Source organism: Haemaphysalis longicornis, unplaced genomic scaffold, assembly GCF_048455015.1.
Source record: "Haemaphysalis longicornis isolate Haplotype H1 unplaced genomic scaffold, Haemaphysalis longicornis Haplotype H1 scaffold_8, whole genome shotgun sequence".
Lineage (NCBI taxonomy): Eukaryota > Metazoa > Arthropoda > Arachnida > Ixodida > Ixodidae > Haemaphysalis > Haemaphysalis longicornis.
In genome coordinates this window covers 1,134,424-1,155,492 of record NW_027526445.1, presented here as the reverse complement: position 1 = coordinate 1,155,492, position 21,069 = coordinate 1,134,424, and positions in this window count along the sequence as shown.

The following is a 21,069-nucleotide window of genomic DNA, read 5'->3' as shown; positions in this document are numbered from 1 at the left end:
TTCTACCTTTATAAACTTCATGTCCAAGCATCAACTTTTTGCAGGATGGCTGAATCGAAGGACAAGCCCATATCGTTTCGAAGCGTCTGTTTGTTTTCGAGGTGCCGCCTAACTGCGGTGGCTAGTGAGCGTGACCGCGGACGAGCTACGACGACAAGCAGAGCACCTGCGGTCCTGTGCTCCTAAACGAGTAACTTTCGCGCTTCCAAAACTGATTGGAGCCAGCACTTCCTAAAAATGAGGTCGGTTGGGTTTTATTTGCGAAAGATCAACGCGGCACCAAACGCGAAAAAGGGTAAGTACCTAACAGATGAAAAGGTAAATTGTGAAGCCAGTGGTCAAGAAGAAAAGTTAAATCAAGGGCGGTAAGGTTGGCTGGTGTAAAAGACTTGGTTGTGTTTACGGGTAGTATAAAATGACGTGTAGAAATTTATTTTTTGAAAATTTCTTCAACTAACGTTGGACCCAAATAAAATATTTCTCGCCTAAACATGTGCCAGCTGCCTCAAATAAAAGCCAACTGGAAGCTGGTAAATTAGTCAGAGGGGCCCGGCCCTGAATAACTGTTTGCATGAGGATGACATTTTTGGCACAAATCTAAATGAAACTGGCTGCCGTCATGCAGTGCATTGCGGAGGCTACGGAAAGCCCAAACTTTCACCTATGCGCTCGAGATTACCTTTCAAAGCACCGAGCTATCATGAAATACATTAGGAATACATAATGTGAAGCTGGGACTTTATATTAAATAGTTTACTTTACTGAATAACTAAAGTAAACTATGTTTAGCAACTACTTTACTTCACTTTTCTAAAACAAAGAAGTTCGTTATATTGATTACTGACAACGTACACCTCATTGACAGTGACTGGCTTTAGCCCGGCGCTGTGTTATCTCCGGCTTCCGGGTGTATCGCTAGGTTTTTCTCTGGGTTGTCGCTAAAATGTTTTGTTTCTTCACGGCAGCTGGCCAAAGAGACCTTCAGTTGTTACTCAGCGCCATGTGTTGTATTTTTTCTCCTATTTAGTACGGCTTTTCTTAATTATCGTATTCATGCGTAATTTAAGTCAAATCCCTGTCTTCGGTATGGACATAATGCTTTCGCATTCACGGCTGACAAGAAGAGCATAGGTGGGCTTGGGGTTTTGTATTATTTTCAAGTCTTAACTCCCATAAAATGCTCGATCCGAAGTACTTGTTCGCAGCGCTTCTACTGATCATTAAGGGCTTTACGGTAGTAATCTTGTTGAGGGAGAATACACGTCCTTTCTCCAAAGACTTTTGCTTGTTTGAGATGTGTTGTGCTTTACGCACTACTCGTGTGATGGAGATTTCTCAGGGAATATAATGGAAACTCGTGTTTCCTGCTTAGCAGACTCCACAACAATTGTTTTGAGGTTGTAACGGAGCGGTTTTTTTGTATTCGTCTGTAAATAATTGTGAAATTTAATAACTACCCAAAGCCACAGGAAGATTTACTTTTGGTTTTAAATAGGAACAACATGACAAGTTTTATGGAAATATTTTTCGTATTCATTCATTCCACTCAATTCATTTCATTTTTCACTTATTTTCCTTCAGTCTGAAAGGCCAGGTAAGTTGAGTCGGGCTATCATGTCGCTAACCGAGTTCGTGTTTCTAAATCTCGGCAGAATGAACTTAGCTTCTTCTTTTTGTGTACTCTTAATTTGATCAATCTGATATCTGCTATAGGGATTCCATGGGATGGTGGCATGTTCTTGTGTAGGCTGCAAAAGCGGGAAACATGCCGTGAGCTTTGCATTGGCTGATGAATTTTTTACTGTCCTTCTAAAAACCACAGCTCCTTTTCTCCAACGCTACATAAGTGAATAATATGGCCTTTGAAGTAAAGTCATAAGAAATGGTGACATCGACGTAGTTAAAATGCGTTACCCGATCTCGCTCAGTGCCCGTCTAATTTGTATGTACACCTAAAATGTTTGCGTTTTTTATGCTGTCATGGACGAGGTTTCCATAAAGTTAATATTCACGTTCGCTTTATTTCACCGGTCGCCTATTTTTTCAGTGCAGCATTAAGGGGAGCTCATCTTCACGACAACCTATCTCGAACATAGACGTCAATCACCGGCAAACTGGTGAAGTTCAATGCTAGGTGAAACGTTTTCTGCGACGTCGTTATTATAGCGCAAGAAAACCACCGGAGTGAGCACGGAGCCTTGAGAGGCACCGAAGTGACACATAAAGTAGGCATATTACACAAATCATTAATACATATTGTGTCCTGTTGGAATGGTATGACTTTGCCAGTTATCGACTTCTTAGTTACGTGGAGGCGTACCAGTTTCTCTGTCAGCTGAGCGTCGTCAACCAGAATAATTGTCTACGACTACTCAGGGCATGCTGCCTCTATTTTACCGTTTGTATTGTGGGATTAGGCAAAATCCTGGAGGTTTGTGGCGGCTGAGTAACCGAAGATAATTTCCGCCTAAAAACATATTGGTTAGGAACCAAGGTGTTCAAATCCTCAAGATACTTATATAGGAATTGGGCAGGGCATGTTTCAATACTCTACCGCATATTCACGTAATTGATATCGGTCTGTGAATGTCGGCTCTGTATTTCGCTTCAGACTTACAAACATGGAGAGCCGTTAGAATTAACCATTTACAAGGTAGTACATTTTGCTCTATGGTTTTTCTGAAAATAACTGATAGGTAGTTCAGATCACATTCTGGGTAACGCGACACGAATTCGCTTGATATGTGATCGGGGCCAAAAGCAATCTCTTGAATCCATCTATAAAAGTATTATGTTGTTATCTGAGTTCGTTCTAAAGATATAACCAAAAATTGCGCCCACCTCCCTGCAAGGGGAACCCTGTGTAGATGCGACGCATCATGGGGTTCACTTGGTGTTTCCGTTGGATTGATTCTTAAATCGCGTGAAACGTGTCGGGAACGCGTATGAATATTATGTTTTATGATTATTATTATGTTTTATTGGCCAATCTTGGTCAATCTCTCTAAGTGGTATGCTTGGGGGGCTTCGCTGTCGCAACGACCTTTACTCCATCATTGTTGCTGTAAGTCGGAGCTTCGTTTCTTTTATTGCAAGTGTTAATCATTGCCCCATCATGCGTTGTATCAGTAGCATATTGACGTAGTTTGAATTAGTCAAGGATATAAAGCGCGTTCGTAGCATTTGATTCTGTCTCGGTTTTGTGGCGCAGTGGGAAGAGCACCATGTACCTCGCATTCCGCCAACAGAATCGTGCGATCGAAACCGGGCGCCGGTAACTATTAATTTTTTTATAGTGTATGGGGAGGCGTGGACGACAACAACGCCGACGACGCTGCATGGACAAGGCGAGTGAATGAGATGCAGTCGCATCTAAACTTCTCACATCTGGTAAATGGCTCTGACCGAAACTTAAGTATTGCAGTAACAGGAACTGATAACCCAGAGAATATCAGCAGCGTATTTTAAAAATGTGCTGATATCTCTTTCTGGTACATAAGATTATCCAAAGAAGACTTTAAAGCTTCCTGTTTTTACACAGTATTTTAAATTTGAGTAATGGAGGTCAATAACCCCGCAGCCGTTCATGTGGTTTACTTTGCGCGTGGTTAGTGCGCTTGCTTTGAATGCAACTGTGTTTGTTATTTTTATTCATGTTATTATTCTAATAGAAAAGTAGTAATATAGGCTGGACGTTTTATTAAGAGGCGTAGTGAAGTCCACGCAAAAAAGGAGACAGAAGCGAAAGTTTCGTGACAATTGTACACAGTGAATGTGCCGCGTGAAGGTCATGCGGACGTGAATATATCGGAGAGTGCTGCACAGCTCGAGAACTTGGAGAACAATTGAGGTGAAGTTGCGAAAAACTTTGCTGCAAAGTAATCCAAATGTAGCTATGCGAACTTCGCACCTGTTTTTTGCACAACTTGTCTTGGCTGCCCGAGACGTCCACATGAGCCTGCTAATCCTAATGTTTGGTATATATGTTGCGGTGCAACGGCTCAACGATGGCAACAGAAGTAAAGCAGATATTTTCAGGGAAACAGGCATCAAACCTCGCTACCACACTTCCACACCATCTTACACCCGTGACCCGTACCGCGTGAAGAAGGCTAAGTGCCAATGAATGGGGGAGACATAACATATTCACAAGAAAATACAGGCAGCAACAAAAGTCGAAAGAGACCTACTAGTGACTAAGGAGGCCTCTATCAATAAACCAGGTGAATGTTAACTTTCAAGGGCAGGATTATCTGGTCAGTACAAGGATCGTAATCTTTGATTTTGTGTTTCTGAAGACTTCATTTTTTCCAGTTCCTTAGGGAGCGAACAGATTTAACTTCAAAATAGAGATCTTTTTTATATATAAACTTCGCAGGCTCGTTTCTTTTTTACTAGCCTGTGCAATGAACTAAGAGTTTTCAAACCTGATGATGAGTTTTGATTTAATCATTTTATATCAAGGACTTTCGTCGATTTTTCACTGTAACTAATTTCCAAATAGCGTATTGCAAAGATCCTAGTGAGTTGCACAGTACAGTTTGTTGCCTACCTCTCGGCCGGAAATTTCGCAATTTCGAAGAGCCATTTCATAGTCATAAAGGTTCCCATAAGAACTATGTTTGGGGAATGTTTTGTCAATAACAGGCATAAATAAAATATTTTTACTGATTGTAGCTTTAAATGTCATCAAACACGGTCTTTTACATAGTCCACGTGAAATTTAAAATTACCAGTCGAATTTTAGAGAGTTTTGAAAAAGGTGGCAGCATACCTGAAGTGAAAACTACGTCTGGCATGGTACATAAACAGGCAGGTTGCATGTATCATAATTCCTTTTCGGAACTTGCGGAGCGCGAAACACAGAATAATATTATCATTGAGCCTAATATCAATTTCAGCACGGCCAGCACCAATGTTTCCATCAGCGTCAAGACAATGTATATTATTTATGCTCTGCAATGTTACGCCAGAATCATTGCTGTGAGGATTTGATCAATTCAAAACGCGTGTTTGATTATAGGTGACGCCACAATCGTTGCTGGTAGCTTTTGATCAATTGAGAAAGCATGTTTAAATAATCAGCGTGAACTTTACGTTGACGAAATGGACGCTATCTCCGCTTGTCTTCTTCTTGCATTCCGCATGTTCCCCTTAATTTTACGTTTTGGCTGGATTGTTTGCCGAGACATCCAAGGCTTACGTTTTTCTCAATTTCACGTCTTTGGATACACACTTTTCTAAGCCGTAATGAACTATGCTTTTGAATATAGGCCAGTAATGACTGACGTCCATCGCATAATGAATCTAATCCTGAAATATTTCTTAATTGTCAAAAAATGCTATCATGAGCCTGGCCAAAATCTTTTACATGGGTTACTTTTCTTTTAACGTGGGTTGGCGAAATCAACTTTTCAATGATAAGTCAGCTCAGTTTTCGATGAGAAAGGCCGTCGGGAACCGGTGAATCGTATGGCTCCATTTTGCATTCAAAAATACGAAATCTAAGATTCAGTTCGTTGTGGAAAAAATCTTGGTGGTTTTATTTAGAATTTGTGACAAGTAACTATTAACGGTAATATATAACAATATCTTCCGGTGCTTAGCATTTGCGGAACCGGTATTGAGTGTGTCAATACATATTCGGGGCAGGTTAGAATCTCCTATGATTCCGCATGCGTCTGGGGAGACATTGTTAAAAATACATTCTTTGAGGGTTTCAGAAAAAGGAACAGGAGTATTTGGTGGCCTATAAAAAGCACCAATACCTAAAGTATGCCACTTAACAATATTTACACCATACATTTTATGTGCTCGGCAAGTCGTTTATGATTACTGTTCAATTTCGTGTTGAGAAAAGATTACCACACAACCTTCCTGAGCATGGCGGTCATTACAGATAATTTTTTTAACTACCAGGATAATTTTGTATCTTTTATACATGAACGCATACAAGTTTAACTTTTTACGACAGTATTTGGGTTACGCACTATGAGAAAATGCTCACGTTCAAAGGAGTTGTTCACTGTCATAAACTCGACCGTACGACATCCAAAAGTACCGTATAACTTTTTTATAATATTGGACAGCGCCTAATTCTTGTTACAGTCGTCCGATTCATTCAGTTCGGTCATATTCGCCCCGAAAAAACACTGGAACTCTCGGACGAAGCTGCGGTAACGCGACCACTCACCGGCTCGCCGGCAAGAAACTACCAAAATAAAAGCTTCGCCGCTCAGCTTTCAAACGAAGCTTCTAGTTATTTCGTGGGGGTCATCGTAGCTATGCCCGTGCCAAGGCGCGGCGATGATTCTAGAAGGGAAAAAGAGGGAAGTGTGGGCCCGACAGCTCCTGGCGCGTTGTTGGGTTGTGCCCCCTTCTCTCCGCGCCGGCAGTTATAAAAAGAGAATCCGCGCCGCGCAACTTAGCTACGTTTGGGCGTGGTGATGTGACAACGGCTTCTGCCAGTTTGTGCACCACACCATCGGTGACCCGCGCCCTGGAGGACTCCGACGTACTCCCGGGTCTCGAATCGCCGTGCTCGTCTAGGACGGCCTGGCCTACGACGAAGCCACGCTTCACATGTAGCCGTATCACCTCCGACGGCGGTGCATCATCCGGCCCGGTCGGTGAATATTGTTGGACTGCGTCTCTCATATGCGTAGAACTGTCTTTCTTCTAGTTAATTCTTCTGCCTCGTAATATTCTAGGTCAAAGCTCTCTGCTGTACCTTTTGTATTTGAACTATTTTTCGCATTGTGTATTCGCTCCAAGTTACCTCTCGTGATCGTTACATGACCTCGTGCTTGTATAGTGTTTTGCCTGATCAAATATAAGTCTTTCTGTTGTTGGTTCAAGGCTCTGACTCGTTCTTACCGCTCTGGTCGGCGAAAGCCGCACATCAGACGGCCACCCCCTTTGTCACCTGTACCCTGTAGATTCGGTGGTAATGTTTGCTCACTTGAGTCGAATCCCCACACCTTCACCCGCCGCGGTGGCTCAGTGGCTAAGGCGTTGCGCTGCTGAGCACGAGGTCGCGGGTTCGATTCCGGGCCGCGGCGGTCGCTTTTCTGATGGAGGCCAAAAGCAAAAACGCCCGTGTGTGCGAGATTTCGGCGCACGATAAAGATCCCCAGGTGGTCAAAGTTAATCCGGAGCCCTCCACTACGGCGCGCCTCATCGCCTGCGTTGCGTCGGCGCGTTAAACCCCACAATCAATCCCCACACCTTCTAGCAGCGAACCCAACTAAGAAAACGGTGGCATTCACTGTGGTTCTGGCATTTATGTTATTCAACGCTAACTTGTTAGATGTGAGTGCACATCGTCACGGGAATTCATCAGCGCTCGTGCTCGTCTTATAAATTTGGTTTCTGTAGTTCTTTTCGTCGTCCAAGCAAAACATTTCGTAATCAATGACATTTTTTTTCTTGTGGTAGTGTAACCTTTGAGATCCTTCCATTTCTTTTAGTTCCATTTCTTTCCATTTCTTTCCCACATGTTCCGGTGTTTTTACAATGTTACCTGGCAGTAATCACGTTACCCGTAAATGTCACAACTTTTCATTCTCACAGTTGCAATATACTGCTCCTTTTTTATTGTAAAACAAAGAGCTACACATGCGCAAGGAATAAAAAAAAAACTCTCGACTAGTAGTAAACGTGCATTCTTAATTTTGTACCTTTGCTGGTCATATTTTCGCAAGAAAAATCGATTGGGGGCAGTTGAGTTCGTCTTATTATCGGCTATTGCAGCGACAGTAAGGAATACTATAACTCTTAATATAATCCACGGCTTAATGGCAACAGCAAGTTGGTTCAAAACATTCAATCATTCATTCATTTACTCTGTCTGGTTTCATTCGAGCCTTACGCATGCTGCGAATGTGTTTTTTTTTGTTAAATGTATGTCATTTTGCCGGACGGGAGACGAATACCAGCGGAACAACTCCTTCGTGTTGCCAACATAAAAGGGGGCCGAGAGAAGAGAGTGTGCTAGAAACCATATTTCATTTCATTTCATTTCTTTCGTCCTCAGGGTACGGATACAATATAGAGGGGAGGGGCTACAACAATAACAAATTGATACACCGTTCATAAATAAACAGCAACAATAGAACAGTCTCGCAAAGGAGTAAGGAAATTACAATCCAGGTGCACAGTTGTGAATTCATTCGGCAATTTTTCAAGCATATATAAAATAAATATGGTCGTAATCAATAACATAACCATCATGCATATCACTCTAAGGTATACAATTTGGACACTGAGTGGGAAGTCATTCTGAGTTATTTAAAGGATCCTTAAATAGATCAGGGTTTGTAATACTTGTTAGGGAGCTTGGTAGATTGTTCCAATCCTTGCACGTTTTCGGAAAGAATGATAAGGAATGTGCGACAGTATTTGAATGAGGTACATCGACTTTATGTCAGTGATCTCGGCGAGCTGACACGTAAGGCGCAGGACGAAGCCATGAATTGTGCAACGTGAAGTTATGGCAATAAATTTTATGAAACAGGCATATTATTGAGTGTTTTCGGCGAGTGGAGAGGTTCGGAAGGCCTAAAGTTTTTTTTCATTTGGGTGACGCTGGCTGTTCTGTGATAATTAGATAAAATAAAACGGGCTGCGGGATTTTGTACCATCTCGACTAAATGTAATAATGTCATGTGATCCGGCTCCCAAAAGAAAGAAGCATACTCTAATTTAGGGCGAACGTAGGTAGTGTATAAAAGTAACTTTAACGGCAAAGGTGCCAGAGAAAAATTTCTACGGAGGTAGCCTAGAGTTTGGTTAGCCTTGGATGTTATGTTCTCTGTATGTAGGTTCCAGGAAAGGTTGTTAGTGATAATAATGCCAAGATACTTGTAAGAGAGCGTGGTCTGTAAAGTGGAATCTTTAAGAGTGTAAGCGGGTGGTGTCTGGTTAATACGGGAAATTCGCATTGACCTGCATTTTGAGACGTTTAACTGCATCTGCCATGTTTGGCAGCAAGAGGAGAGATTATCCATGTCAGTTTGAAGCTGCATAACGTCAGTGTCGTTTGTCATTTTCCGATAAATTACGCAGTCGTCTGCAAATAAACATATTTCAGATGTGATATTAGTTGGTAAATCATTTATATATATTAGGAATAAGAGAGGTCCTAAAACTGATCCTTACGGAACACCGGAACTAACGGGAGATGTAGGAGCGTTTGTGTCTTTAGCGCAGACAAATTGAACACGTGCGGTTAAAAACACGTGTATCCAGTCCAGTATTAACAGATCTATGTTAAGAACACTCATTTTATGTAAAAGTAAGGAATGGTCAACTCTGTCAAACGCTTTAGCAAAATCAAGGAATATGCAATCAGTTAAAAGCCCGTATTTAGGTTATTGGGCAGATTGCTAGTAATTGAAAAAAGTTGTGCATCACAGGAGAAGCATCTTCTGAACACCTGCTGCGCGGGAGTTAAAAAAACTATTATCTTCTAGAAATTTTGTGCAACTAGAAAGTATTTGGAATATACTAGAAAGCATATTGCAGATATTACAACTTTTTCTCTTCATCAGGAGGTCATTACTTTCTGCCCATTGACAATATGTATCAAGTTGTTCCTGTAATTCTTTTACCAAATTAGTTTATTTGTACCTTATTGACACGTGGCATTTTAGCTCCTGTATAAAAAGGAATTCTCATTTGTTCCAATTCTGATATCTTAGTGACCTAAATGGCCCTGCTTCTTTTTCGTATGGCTGCAATTAGCACTTTCATCCTATCGCCTTGTTACGGTGTTTTGTGGTGCCGCCTAACTGCATGAGTTAGATCACCCAGACAACATGATACCTGTCGTCAATTTCGCTAAACAAAAGCAGCTTTATTGCCTTCAATCCTTGCTCTACTTATGCTAGCATTTTTTTTCTCAACAGGTTCTTACATTCTTCATAGCCTTGAATAACAAACATTTTAACCGTTTTTACTCCTCACACAACAGCTATAAGCAGGACCGCCGAATCGGCTATCTCAGATGTCCTGTGAACGCTCCTAACTAGGGGAAAGCAGTGTGGACGGCTCCGGTAATGGGTATTATTCCACAGAGTTCGCAGTGCGCTGGCGCCTTGCGCCTTCAAGTGGATCGCATGCTCTCACCTCTGGCCATAACAGTGGTTCCAAATTTTTACTGCATTTTCAGTCTTCTTCCCGTCCAGCATGCGGCTACTGCAAATGGCTTGATTGATTGTAGGGTTTAACGCGCCGACTCAAGGCAGGCGATGAGGCACGCCGTACTGGAGGGCTCCGGTTTAATTTTGACCACCTGGGAATCTTTACCGTGCGTCGAAATCTCATGAACACGGGCGTTTTTGCTTGTCGCCTCTATCAGAAAAGCCGCCGCGGCGGCTAGTCATCGAATCCGCGTCCTCGTGCTCAGCAGCGCAACGCCTTAGCGACTGAGCCGCCGCTGCGGGCACTGCGAACGGCTTGAAGAACTACTTTTATTGCACCTACTCCAAATCAACTACCTAAAAAAAGGTTTGCGGCAAAGATGCGTTACGTATTGGCTTACCAGGCAGGGGAACAACATGTAAGGAAGCAACACAGATATCAGACCACGGAAAAAATGCTAACATTTACGAACTGGGTGCCCAAGTGGGACTTGGTTCCGTGCATTGCTGCAAACCATTTCGGTTGTGTTCAATCAGGTGTTACCATAGCCTATAGAAGCTACAGACCTTATTTATGCCTTCACTAAAAGTTCCCTCAATTTTTTCTGCCGTTTTGAACATTAACTACCCTAAAGTGCCGAGAGACCGCCAACCCAAGCTTTAGAGATCTCAAGGGAAAAGTACGAAATGGGGAACGTTTTGGACAGGTGCGATGAACTACACAAGAAATTCCGCAGTTTTGGCTGGCATCCGCACCGCCAGCCATAATTTACGGAGATATCAAGGAAAAAAATACGAGATGTGCGAATTATCCGGTGAAGTGCGGAAAGGGGAAATACGTAGGCGCATCTACACATGAAATATTTTTCGCCTTCATAACGATGGATTGCTATCACAGTCGAACACAAGCTGTAGCGCTTAGTCCACCATGCTCTCCGAGGTTTCGTCCGCTCTGCGGTTCAGTGCTCGCAAATAGTAGGCAATGGTTCAACTCGCAGTCTCCAGAACCGTCAAGGATTGTCGAGATGCCGTCCCGAGCAACGATGCTAATGCGGTACCTACGCGCTTTTCTGTTCTTCCCAACTACTAAGCCTTCGTCCTTTATATGTTTCTCATGTACTACCCCTTAGTCCTCTTTTTCAGTAAAATCCGACACGGTGGCTCTCTGTTGTCCAAAATAAGGACATCGGCGATGGTCGTGGCCGCGGGAGGTTTTCGAGAAAGAAGCTCCGAGGGCTTTCGAAGGCGTCGTAGCTAGCCCAGCTTTAGAGGGGTAGGCAATGTTATGGGTACTATACTAAATTGAATATTTTACCCCTTAACGGGGAGGGGCCATGTTTTGTTGAAGGGCATTCTGTTTGAACTTTACGGTAGCTAAACCAATTCGAAATCGAAGTGAAGTAAAACCACCCGGTTTATGTGCCGATTTGTTTAGGCATCAGTACTCGTGTTGCCCGGTGGTGTATACTCGAGGTATCAGTTCACGATGGCTTGGAGGTCCACCATAAATTCTTTTATCCTCCTATTAAAGTGCATTGGAGAGCACGCAGTGCAATCTGCGTACGTCACGCCATATCCACACTAATGCATCTTGTGCAGCGCTCATGAGTACTCCGTCCAAATAGTGGGAGAAAGCTTGATTTATAAACAAGATGCTTGTAAAACACAAATTATTTTTTGAAAAAGTTGATTAGGGCTAAGGGTCCTTGAAGCCAAAACCAGGTTTCAACGTACAGAAAGTAATTTCATTACGTGGAGAGCTTCCTGTGTTTCTTTTAACTTAAACTGAGCGCCAGTATGTTTTACGCTTTTCCGACACATCACTTGCGCCTTCTCTTTTGCACCTCAAACATCCAAACTCTTCCGACCCCACAGCTCGTTTTCCAGCTGTTACGAGATGCAGATGCAAAAATGCCGGTTCCATCCAAGCTGCCAATAATAAGATAGTCAATCGTATGCACTGCTGCATCGGTTTCCGATTCATTTTGTTCCATTCCAACTAAAAAGTGTGATTGACAAACATTGGCTACATGCGTTAGAAAAGTCACGAAGCTGTGCTTGTAATGATGACGATGGTTTATCGCAAAGCTTCTCCGTTATGAATTCCGATTCCTTGGTTTCACAGTCTTACACTGCTAGTATATGCTACTATGAATGTATGCACCAGATTCGTAGAACGCCCAACGCCACTCTCGGAAACGGATTCCATAGGCGTGAAATTTGAATTTGGGACCTATGGCGTAAATCGGTGCCTGCAAATTGGCGCATAGTCATTCCTTGTTATGATGGGCGCCGATTCAACCGGTTAAACCTTAAAATGTGCAATTAGGCGAAAGGTTTACATATCAAAATGAGACGTCAGGTCTAACGTTCTGTCGCTAGCAGCCCTACAGCGTGTAGATCAACAATACTCTTATCTTGCGTGTAGCCATGAGAAAGGGCTGAGATTATCACCTTCGGAACAGAACATGACGTTTGGCCTGTATAGGTCAGGAGTCAAAACAACTCCGGTACCTCCTTTCTCGGTGGCACATCAACCCTTAGCTTAGGAGGCCGGACGCAGTTGGTGCCACGATCATTATCAGCTTCAGAGAATGGTAGATTTCGTGCAGTAGGTTTTTGGGCTTCATCACTCAGAGGCTGAATGCTCCGAATTAACAGTTAATGCTTCTAGATGAAAGGTCACCGAGCAAAGGCTCGATAATGTCCGCATATTTAGGTAAAAAAATGGCTGCCCAAGCTGTCAAGACGGTATCCTGTGATAACATACCCCAATCTTTATTTTTTGCTAGATGAAAATACTTCTAGCAAAGGATTAGTAATGTATTTATATTTAGAAGGAAGAAATTTTTATCAAAGCTGGCAAGAAAGCATCAGGTGAGAGCACCAGCAATGTTTGAGTATTTCGTTGTTTTTTCTTTAAAAACAACCGTGACCTCACGGCTTCTTCGTAGGTTACCTGCCATACGATACGTTTCTGATTGTAAATACATCTATGTAACTGCAAAAAGCGCAGTAATTGGCACGAAGACTGGCCGACCCTCGTGCGCAAAAACACGGAAGGCGATGGCCTCGAGAACTGGCACATGGTGGTTCTGAAAAAAAAACATCTTTCGGGGGGGTGCTAGCCCATGCACAAATCGTTATTAGTACGTATTTACATAAGGAGGGGCGACAACAAAATGGCAAGCTTTTCTTATTACCTAATCTAACTCATAATCTTTACTGCCACTCTAGTTTTGAACATCTTTATTTTGAGAAACAAGGCAATCCGAACACGTTGTTTAGCAATCCATCTAACATTACCTGCTGCTTTACCGACAAGGCTATAAAACCGTACAGTGACAATAAAAATACAGTTCTATATTGCGACGTGTGTTGAAAAAATTTGCCTCGTATCTGTTCCCTTCGTTGAAAATTACATTTGCCTAGGAAATGCCCCCGTTTGCTTTCCCGCTCGCCTCTCATGCTGTTCCTGTAGCTTCGCGATCATCCCAAGGTAAACACACCAAGGGTTTGCTCAAGGTGATTTGAATTTACCGCGTTCCAGTGCTGTAGGCCGGGTTCATCGATGCTAGCGCTGCAGTACGGCGGTGACGCGCGTGAATCGAGGCGGCCGAATTCAAGGTTTATAGAACCGCGTGGCCGTGCTGCACGTGCGTTCAAAGCAGAACGTGGAACCTAGCTTGTGGAACAAGCGATTTAGCCCTGGCCAATCTGCCCTTGTGGGTTCGTGCAAACTTTTTGAGGACATCATCATCTTCATCTTTCGATGCTGTTGTCACGTGATTTTTCATATGCCGCATGGAAGTGGCGGGGGCAACAGCTGGCGGCGGTTGTCTTCTATTGCGAATTTAGCGCTGCACCGATTGCCCTTGAACCAAAATATGCCAAACTGCACGTTGTAGATTATCATTTGCTATCAAAAAACCAAGCATCCATGATTTTTTTATTACAAAACACTGTAAATATCCTTTGTGTACTAACTTCCTGTCTTATATTTGAGTAATGTCTTGTTGTTGTTCAAGAAAGTTGCCAAGTTTGAACATATAAACCGGGCTTACACGTTTCCCTTTGGCTGTGAGTATCTAAGGCTTTTGTGCAATATCTACGTTGTTTTGGCTGTGAGGCTGAATCTGGTCACAGACAGACAGCCAGACAGACAGACAGACCAAAACGTTAGGGTTTGAGTAGCCCAAGAAAGACTATCGTCTTTAATAAAAATTACGTTTGACGTAGTTGGGTCACCTAAACACGCTTACATTATATTCGGTACAAAGATCCAGCCGTCCAGTTCGGCCATTTAGATGGAAATATCCAAAATTGCCGCACTGGTGCAGATATTGCGGATGACTCTCGTAAGCGTTAATCAGTGCTTAACAGGCGTTAATATTATTAGGCCAGCTCCTTCTGAGCGGCTGAGCTACAAGTTGCGATTTTAGTGCTGCACCGATTTCCCTTGAACCAAAGTAGTCCAACTTGCACGTTGAGGTTTCCGGAAATATTTTTGCCTATTTTTTGTTTTGTTGTTCCAAAGTTGCTGCAGTACGATTATGTTTTAGCCGCCGTGCGGGGTTATATATTGTTTTGTCAACGTTGACTGCATCTGATTCAAGGCTCCGTGCTAAGGAGAAAGCAATTGTCACACAACTGGCGGTGTCTGATCATCTGTGCCGGTCATTACCGCTTCCACACATGCGGACATTTAGATTCCACGCGCTTACGCACGTCTCATGATCGAGGCCACAGTGTTAAGTGTTCAAAGCTATATCTCGTTGAAAAAAACGAAGCCGCTGGAGACAATCGAGAAGGCAGAGACAGCTACCCAGGCGGAACGACGAGACGGGGTTCGAAAGAGAAATATATCTGGATGGCCGGCGCCGTGGGCACAATATTGGAACGTGCAAGTGGTTGTTTTTCTCAGCGCTAAGTACAGCGCGCCTCTTTATACCTTACTGGTTATTCTGTATGGCCTGCTGACGCATCGCAGCCAAAATAAGGAGTGCGTGATTGAAACGAATAAAACACAAAACCTAAAAAAAAACTCATTGCTATTCTATTCAAAAGCAGTAGAGATAACCCAATCTACTTAAGAACAAACGGAGAGACATGCGGACGGCAAACAGATAGGATATCTTCTACCATTGTGTTTCTCAGACGAGAGAGGCTCACGTGCTCTCGATGACAAGGTCAGCATAACAAGAGCTCATAGCTCAGTTTCCATGAAGCGAACACGGTGTTTACCGCACCGAGCCGCTTTTCCACGGTACGCGAAGGTGTACGCGCACACTGTTATGGTGAACGGTGGGCGACCTGTAAAGGTTGTGGCCTTTAGGTGCTGGAACTGCATGATGGCTGTCCCCTGTGCCGCACCGGAAGGCTCAGGGTTATTTTCAACTTCCAAAGCGTATCCAAGGTGTACCAAAATGTAGTTGCACGAAAGTTTTCTTTTTTTTTCGGGTGGGGGGGGGGGGTAATTACAACAGTTTCTACTTTGATCTGGTGGTTAACGCATTTGGTCAAACCCACCGGGTTTAATTTCAGTTAAACAATGGCGAAGTAAAAACAACTTTCCCTGCTTTGAAAAAAGTGAATTGTGGGGCCATATAAAATGGTAGAAAACCCTCACTCACTAAAGGGGAGGGCGGGCAGTAAACTGAGTTAACTTTGATGATTGGATGAGCGATTTCGGCCACAACTCTACAGTCTTCAAGAAAGAAAACCATGTAACAAAAATATGAAGCAAAATACGGTAATTGAGCGTATCCTTTCAACGTCGGTGAAATTGACGTGCTCTTTATTGTCAGCAACAAAGTTAAAAAATTGGACTTCCCAAACATACAAATAGGGTGCCCTACTTCACCTAAAAAACGGCAATTTTAATTTTGAGTGTTGTGGTTGAAATTATTGCTCGAAATAAATTTGTAAGCAACGGTACATAATGAACCGCAATATTATCTGCGATTGTGTTCCCTCTTCATTTTTCCTTAAGCGAGGGAGTTGGAGATATGGCCGTTGGGTTATTTTGGGATTCCTGTATTCGAGTTATTTCGCTTTCTGGGCAGCCCTCCGCACCGTTGAGCTAATGTCGTGGTGCCATTTGTTTCATCTTTGGTGAAGTTCATTTCAGTTCTCATAAACATGTTGAATTTACGGCCCACAGATGATATCCTCGAGTGGTGATAGTGCAACCCGAGACCCGCAATACAGCGCCCGTTATAGCCGCTGTGTAGCTTCGTGGCGTGGAACAATATAAATAAACCAAAACCTCCGTTATAAAGAAGCTTTGTTGATGAGGGCCTCTCTAATTAGTATCTTGGCAGGGCGACATCAGTATCCAGAACGTATTTTCTGAACCCAATTTATGAAAAAAAACATTGTGAAGCCTTTGACGATTGAAGTTCAAGATAGGTGAGGACAGTGTTTTATTACATGTAAAACTGCGGCGTTAATGTCAATCTATTCGAGAAGATGATACAGAAAAAATATAGCTAAGGCAATAGGGGAAACCATCCTCGAGAAAGATAAAAGGTGTTGGGCCCTGTGGAGAGAAGGGGTTTTACTGTTAATTTGGATAGTTAATAATGATCTACTTTTATATATAAAAACCTTTAAATTGTGGTAAATGAGACACATCGCATCACACTAAATTCCAGGGATAAACACGTTTGTTCTGGTCACCCCCGTAGCATAAAAACGACGACTATAGGTACTAAACCTCATGGAAGGGACTGCACACCGCTCCATGTGTGGCTCTAACATTGTAATACGTGAGCTGCGTATTTATTCATGCTTTTCCCCTAGTGCTAAACGCCTGCTTGGTGCGATCTTTTATGTCTACTAAGGTGTACGTCATATACATATTCTCGCAAGAATTCATTATTTGATTGCAGATGATATTTTTACTAACAACATTACAGTCAAGGCATTTCACACCCTCATATGACAGATTAGTGACTCTCATAAAACTTTTCAAAACTGGACAACTGATTATCCATGCGCACCACATCTTCAATGCAATTTACTGTAGCATTCATAAAGCACTCGTGAATGACCTGCCAAAATTAGGCTAAAATAACGACATTGGTAATTAGGCATAAAGGCTTGCGGGGGCGTAAGAAGCCAATACCAGCTTCTTTGTAGCGTTTTATAGTATAGAGTGCACCATACGGGTAGGGTGATCCGCAGTAGCCGCACGTAGCAGTGCACCACAGTACAAAGCAGATGAAGTAAGGTTTGAAAGACCACGTAGCCTAATATCAGGATTAAGGCTAGTTGGCCTTTCATGATCCATAGCTTTACGACCAATGAATTCAGGCAAACCATGAAAGGAACGAAGAACTGAAGTAGACCATTAGTGCTAGTCCGTGCCCTTTAAGTTCTACCTCTGAATGCTTTGCTCATAAAGTTGTTCACGAACATCGCACGAAAGCTGGCGAACAGACCAGCCACAAAATTTACCGTTCTGGCTAACTCTGTCGTCCGCGGTAGCTGGACCGCCGGGCAGCCAAATGGTTGGATGCTTTTGGAAACAATGAGAAAGTCTCACAGCTATGCGCATCGCAATATAAAGGAAAAAAGCACCTTCATAGCACTTCGTGCTATGACAGTGTGTAGGGCGTTCAATTCCATATCAAGGTCTATGAATTCACAGCCCGTAAGCACCGTGTAATTGCGCCCACACTTTTTTCGCCATAAAGTATCAAACATTGAAAGGCTCGTACAGGCAAATGAAAAATACGGTAACACAGTTGTGATATTCCCAAATTTTTACAATATTGATGGCCTGCTCCTGAACAAAATTCTTGCATTCATCAGCCATAATTGAAGAAGAAGACAAGGACGCCGACAACAAGTTAGTTCAGTTTATAGGAAATAAACGTTTCGGCTCCCACACGGAGGCCTTGGTGAAAATAATCGCCTTATATAGTCGTCCGCATCTTGCCGACATCGCATTTGCTCGCCGATATTTCGAGGAGTCCTATCCGGACGAGCCTGCACGTATCCAGTTGCACGCCAGTTTTGAAGCCTCTGAACAGAACAGAAAAAACGAACGCGTTCACGGAAATAAGCTTGAAATGCTCAGAGGGCACCCTGCAGCCACCTTACCTCTAGCTCCGAGGAATGCTGTGCACATACGTTCGTCCTACCAGCCGAAAGAGGCGGAAGTGTCTGTGCTCAGACTTGGCCTGAAATTTAATACGGGACCTGCACCCGACCCTAAGAAAGTAGTGTGTGTGGTGGAACAGGCAGTCTTTCTCGTATTGCCCTCACTCCGTGACGATGCCTGTACGCGTGATGACAGCGTCCTCTCCAATCTACGCGCCAAACCCGAGGTATCGCCGTTGTCCGAAAGTTTACACGCTGCTGTGAGAAGCCTGCGCGACTACGAGGGCATCATTGTGCTTCCGGCGGACAAAAGTAACGCCACCATCGTCGTGGACGCTGAGAAGTACAGGACAAAAATTCTCGCCTTGTTGGGTGACGCTGCACCTATGCAAGTATTGGGAAGGACCCGACTCATAAGGTTCAACGAGAACTGCAGAAGCACTTGGCTGACCTTTTCCACGCTGTACCGCATCAGCACAAGGGGTTGTATGACAACCTACTCTGCCACAGCGAATCAGCGCCAGCAATATATGCTCTACCCAAGCTGCACAAGCCTGGTGTTTGTTTGCGACAAATATAGTGGACTTTACCCGTTAACCGCTCCACAGACTCTCCGCCTTCCTGCATCGCGTCGTCTCCCCACTCGTCAGAAGCCGCCCAGCCCATCTAAGCAACAATGACGACTTCATTGAAGAGGTTCAAAAGCTTCAGCTCGATGTTTCCGATACAATGGTGTCGTTTGACGTAGCATCACTGTTAACGAGTATTCCCATTGATTTGGCTATGGGCGTTTGCACTTCAGCACTGGGTACGAACCCCAGGTTACCGGAGAAAAGCCCATTTGACACACGACCTATGGCGGCTGCTGCATTTTTGCTTGTCCGATACATACTTCACATTCCACGACAGTTATTTCAATCAAGTTCACGGAGGGGCGATGGTGCATTTATTTTGGTGACAGTCGCTAACATGACGATGGAGGCACAGCAGGAGCATGCGCTCGCCCCTTATACCCCGCAACCGAGGACAATCCTTCGTCACATCGGCGATTGCTTCTGTGGGCTACCAAAAGGCTCGCCACAGTCTTTCACAGCTCATCTCAATGGAATGGAACCGGCCATTCATTTCGCGACTGAGGAAGAGGCCGACGGGCGTCTGGCATTCCGAGACGTCCTGGTGAAGCGTGATGGCGTGGGGCTGTCGTTTGCAGCTTTCAGAAAGGAGACTCACAACGGCGGGTACCTACACTTTATTTCGATGCATCCGGCAGCACAGAAACGGCCTGTGGTAGACCCCTTTCTCCGCAGAGCTGACAGGATCTGCAGCAAGCCAGAGGACAGTGTGGCAGACAAAACAAGAGTACGCTACGAACGGTCATCGTGCGGTTACCCTGATGCCTACATCAACTCTGTACAGCTACAGCGCACTCTCCCTGCGCACTTTGTTGACGTCGGACTTCAATGGCGCGCGTCAATTCCCTATGTGCCTGGCATCATCGAGCCTCTGTCACACATACTCCGCTCGCACATTGTGCAAACTGCGTATGTGCCGCCTCGCAAACTAAGGCATGAATTTGAAAACGTGAAGGACAAATTGCAAAAAGAGCGGTATCCAGGAGTTGTCTACGTCATTCCTTGTGCCGATTGCCAGTGGGTGTATATTCTTCAGACAGAAATCCTTGCAAAGCGCCTGCAGCAACATCACAATGATGTAAACGAGAGCCACGTGTCGACAAGCGCCCTTGGCGAGCACTGCGATACGACATCGCACATGATCAACTGGTCAGCTGCACGTGTCCTCGCAAAAGGAAGGAAGGCTACCTCGCGCCTGTTACTGGAATCACTGAAGAGGACCTTCGTGACACCAGTGGTAATTTCCGCTACCAAACAAAACCGAAAATTTAAAAAAGTAACGCTTCCTGGCGATTGTATTCTGGCAATTTATTGGCATTGTAAATGCAAAGCTGAAAAAAGAACTGTATGTTTTCGAATTGCATAGGTTATGCGCATTGAATACAGTTTGTGGAACTACTTCAAACTGCGCAGCGAAATGTCGTGGTTCGGCCACCCACTTCACCCCCCGTCCCGTAGCTTTCTCTCTAGTGCTGCAGAAAGTTGTCCGCGAGTATACAACCCTTTTCCTGCAAAAACGTTTCTGGTGTGTAAGACACGACCTTCTTCCATCGGTTATAGTTGTACTGTAATACGTGTCGGACTCATTGGTTCATCATACGTAAAATAGCGCATTCGATGTGACAAGGAAAAGAAGAGCTAGGACGAATTGTGCAACTGGGGTCGTCTAATTTATCCCGCTCACATGCGGGCGGGTGTACATAGGTCAAACGGGCCGCTGTCTGGACGACCGCTTATAGGAACACAAGCTGAATATGCATAAGAAAACAGCCTCGCAACTTTCTCACCACTGCGTGGCTGGATAATTCAAACCATGCGGGCTGGTTTTGACTCAGACGAATGTTCTGGGCAATAGGCGAGAATAGGTCGCAAGGGAACTAATCGAGGCCTTGTTCATTCAAAGCATGGTGAAGAGTGTGCGTGAATCATCCATATGCTTGTATGGAAATGAGTATGCATTTTTAAACCGTTATATCGTGTGATAAGCATGGTGACACGTGTGTGCATGTGAGGGTGTGGGTATATTATCATGTTCAATTTTTCAATAAAGTAGTTGTGAGAATGCTCTCGTCCGGTCTCTTCTTTTTCTTGTCCCGTCCATATACGAAGTTTTACATAAACATAGAGTTATACTCTTCACGTTTGAAATTTCTGCCCAATAGGCCTAAACATGTTTGTCATTTGCG